General features: G+C 41.9%; 1 long non-coding RNA gene across 1 annotated transcript; it reads left to right on the top strand.

Moving 5' to 3' along the window:
- The first annotated feature begins 253 nt into the window (after positions 1-253).
- LOC116246199 (uncharacterized) lies at positions 254-1,662 on the top strand. The gene is made up of 3 exons (XR_004170661.2): positions 254-779; positions 1,163-1,327; positions 1,484-1,662. It is a non-coding gene; the product is annotated as an uncharacterized LOC116246199 (long non-coding RNA).
- Positions 1,663-4,486: the final 2,824 nt, after the last annotated feature.

Here is a 4,486-nt window from a genome sequence, read left to right as displayed (position 1 = left end):
ATAACTCTGAGGTATACAAAAAAATGCAATTTTGAATAAAGTCCTCGGTTTTTGCTGAAATTAACATTCACGACCCCTCTTTCTGAAAACGTTTTGAGCAAAAACATTGTGGCAATAATTTATGAAAACAATAATAGCTTTTCGGAAAATAATGCAGAAATGGTGGACTGATTTTGTAAATTTCAAACTTTGAGTATGAAAACCCCTTGCGCTCGATTTTTTCTTCATTTCACTCTGGTTTTTCTCTCTCCTCCCGGGAGCTCCTCTCTCCTCTCGTGAGAGATCTGCCTGGATTAGTCCAGCGACAGCCAGCGTATGTTCAGGCGAGAAGCGGCGCTTGATGCTTCCGGCAAGGCCGAGTAGAGCAACAGAGCAGCAGGAGGCACCTCTGCGAGGGTTTTTGCTCGCCGCTTCTGCACGACCTTTCTCCATAGCCACCGCGAGGAAGAAGGTCTACAGTATGAGAGAGATGGATGACACTGCTGCTGGCTAGAAACATAGAGCTCCAGGACTCAGCGAGAGAAGAAAATAGAAGTCGGACATGTAACAGAGGCTATCAAACCCTCCGAATAGGGTGTTGGGAGTTTTCACCGTTAAAGGAACAGCGAGGCCGGCAACCCATTTGGAGTTTCGAGCGGCGATCTCTGATGCTTCTACAAAAGAAAAGGAATGGATGACAAGAACAGCAGCTAACACGGTCGACCTGTGCGCCGTCTCCTGAAAAGAAAAAGATTTGCAGCCTGAAGTCTATCAATAATGACAGAGGACAACCGGTAGAGGTAATCTCCCTCTCAGTGCGTGCTTTGAAACCAGACCCTTAAGAGGATTCTGTTTTTATTTTAATCTTTCTTTCCGGACTCTTCAAACGAATTTTGGACAAGGGTATTTCTTCCCCTCGTCGAAGTTTATACAGATCATGTTTAGGCCTGGGCACCGTGCCGGGCCGCCGTCGGGTACCCAGTACCCGACCCGGTATGGGCCGGGTCCGGGTCGAACATATTCGTTATCGGGCACAACTTGAGTACGCCCGACCCGGCCCGAGATCTTAACAGGTCGGGCCCGGTTATCACATTATAGCCCGGCCTAGCCCGATGGCCCGTTAGGTGAAGAGATTCTGCCGGCTGCGCCGTCCTTCCCCTATTCACATTTTCCATCGACTCAGGGAGGCAGAGACAAAGACGACCATGTGCCACCGGCTACTGCCACCGTCTCCACAGTCCACAGTCCATAACCATCCAGTCTGCCACCGCCAATGTCTCCGCTCTACCACGGGGCCACCATCGCCCTTTCTTCGCTCCACCGCTGGTCCACTATTGCCCTTTTGAAGGTACACGCTGAGGTTCATGCTGGTCGACGACTGGGATTGGTTTTAGCCTCTTCTTGTTGATCTTCTTCCATCCTTGTCTTCTTTTGAAATTGCATATCTATACTGACAAGCACATGTTAATTTTTATTAACATTTCTTCTTCATGTTAAATTGCAGATGGGTGTGGCATCTTTGTCTAAGATCTTGTGCAGAGACTTAATGTTCATGTCAAACTTAAACTATGTTGGAAAGTATTTGTCATTATGAAAGTTTATCATCTTTTAAAAATGGAATGTTGATGATAGTTTAACTGTTGATGGCGAGAAATATTACTACTTTTATTTGCTTGGAGATTAGTTTTTTTGTCTCTTGTCTTAAGCAGTTGTCCCTTTTTATATTCTTGGTTGGTTAATTCGACCAAAAACTGTTCTATTACATACAATGAGATTATTCCTTATGATGATGCTGGTGCTTTTGATGAAGTAGTCTGGCCAAAGGAAAAATGTGTATTATTGATCTCGCTTAAATTTATTCCATATTTGAGTTAAGTTGATTTTGATATGGAGCCTTCATTGCTTCTTTGTTTTTCTTGTTCTTGGTTTTAACTTTTATATAACGTCCTTTCTATTGTTTGTGCTTATACTACTTGTGTAATTCAATCTTTTATAACTGCACTTTATGTTATTTGGTATCAGCATTGCCATACTTTTTTGTTACTTTTGTAATCAATAGATCTCATCTTCTCTTCAATGTTGGATTTTGGAAGTCCTTTTTCGTTTTTTTTTATTTATTTTTGGACCAAACCGACCTGGCCCGGCCCGGCCCACCAGTTAACAAAACGGGCCGGGCTGGACCTCGAACATGGTGAACCAGGCCCGGTACCCAGCCCGTCCCGTTTTGTAATCGGCTGGGCCCGGGCTTCAGGCCCAACGGGCCGTCCCGGGCCGGGTTTTACCGAGCCAGCCCGGCCCGGCCCGATGCCCACCCCTAATCATGTTCAATTAGAAACTTCGATAGAAGGTCGACCCTGTTCTCTGTCTCTCTGATACTCAGATACAGAAAACAGAGCACAACATGAAGAATCTAATTGAAAAAAATGTCAATTGATCTAACTAGCATGCTTCAATATTATCTAGTATGCTGCATACTCAATAGGCATGATCTAAAAAATATCATGATAAACTAATTGATATTCATGCATGGGCAGGTAGTGATCACTAAAAAAATGTCACAGCACCACATAAGCCTTAACAGGTTTACTTGGATTCGAAGAGAAGAACCGTATCTCTAATACCAATATCTGAGACTTAATGCAGCAGAATGACACCCTTGATCTTCTAATCATCTCTTAGTCTGCACAACGCTTTGTCTCCAGTATGTGCAAAGACTGCAGCTAAAAACTGGAAAAAGACAGTAGCTCAAAATAGAAGAAGAATAATTGTAGATTTTAAGGTTTGCTTATAGGTAGCTGAGCTTTTATAAACCGCGTCCTAGGGTTTTCGGATGTCCAGCAACGGTTACAGCTGGAGAGATTTGGTCAGTTTTCATATTTAATCTCATAACTGCAAGCGGGCCTCTTGCAGTTACAAGATGTAAATATAAGGCTCAAGGCCACTATCCGACAAAGGGTTGCATGGAGAGAAGCAGTGGCGGACCATGATGACTTCTCCCATGTGTGTGCCCAAAGTAACGACAAATTTCTGAATGTAAATTCTCATCTAACTTCTTCTTTGAAACCCTTTTCCTCAATCTCGTGTTCGTTAGCTAAGCACATGAACAATTCATAGACGTTTAACCCTAATCAGTTCTTCTCTCACCCACTCATTCCCCTAAAATAAACTATCTTGTTAAATCGTTCTAGGGTTAATCATTGTTTGGCCGTAAGCTTGGTGATTATTGTCTTTTATGGTAGATTGTGGTGGCTTCTGATCCTAGCACTTAGAGTTCTATTGTCGAGCATAGACTTCCTCATGTTAAGGCTTAGGATGGGTGTCAAGCTGGATACACTTAGAGTTCTATTGTCGAGCATAGACTTCCTCATGTTAAGGCTTAAGATGGGCATCAAGCTGGATACTCAATGGGTACCCTATTCCTGGCCCAAAATGGCTCTGCCTAAGGGGCTGAAAGGACCCCAGCCCAGCCCCAGCCCAAAAATAAAATGGGCCGGGCCCGAGTAGAAGGGAACTTCATTTTTCTTTACTAAAATTAAGCACGACCATTCTCATTTTATAACCATTTTTCGAGGTGCTCTTGAAAAACTTTTCCATACAGGACTAAAAGTCCTTTTACAGTATTGTGTTAAAACATGAAGTAAACAAGTACGACAAGTTTTATGCCTTTAAACCCACACAAGTAATTACAATATACATAAAAAATATTAAAATACTCATTAATGTTTAAACAATAATAGAAAATGCAAAAAAGAACAACACAAGTTTAGCCTATATCGCATATCTTTGAAGAAATGGGGTGGATGAGCACATTATAAAAAGGAGAACAACTTGTTTCATTTATCGGTTTATCCCTACCTGCCTTGAATGGTGGTTTTATGAAAACAATATTAGTAAATGTCGGACCTGCCCGGTACCGGGCCGATAGTGTCAGCGCTTCATCCAATAATCCTTGGGCTCGGCCTGACCCAACTGCATTGTGTGAGGTAATAGGCCCAGTTTTAGTTCAATCAGGCCTGAACCTAATTGAAGATAATCAGGCCGGCCTAGCCCGGCCCAATGCCCATCCTAGTTAGGGCTAGTGATTCTCTTCATGTTTCCGTTTCTGGCCTATTCCATCGTAAAGTTTATCAGGTGTTTTATTTTTTTATGCTTTAGCTCTAGAGTCGGCAGTTAATTCACAAAACCTTGTAAAACCCTATGGGTATGTGCAGAATCCGATATTTGTATATTAATTGGTTTGTGCTGCTTGGTTGATGTATTTCATAATGGTACTCCATTTTCATCCTAAATTATTTTTCTTGGATACTTTCTCTACAGTTTTTTTGAAGCTTTTCTCTTAGATTTTTTGGAATGCAAATGACTATTAGTTTATATTGATTTTTTTATGAAAAAATATGGATTAGCTAACTTCTATTGGGTAGGTGAAAGATGACCTAAGAAACATTTGAGTAGTTCAGTTAATCAATCGTGTTCCACGAATTTAGTTTAGTTTGCATCGGTGCAATTA

This window comes from Nymphaea colorata, chromosome 1, assembly GCF_008831285.2.
Source record: "Nymphaea colorata isolate Beijing-Zhang1983 chromosome 1, ASM883128v2, whole genome shotgun sequence".
Taxonomy (NCBI): domain Eukaryota; kingdom Viridiplantae; phylum Streptophyta; class Magnoliopsida; order Nymphaeales; family Nymphaeaceae; genus Nymphaea; species Nymphaea colorata.
The sequence above is the reverse complement of the archived record's forward strand: the minus strand, read 5'-3'. Positions and strand labels throughout refer to the sequence as shown.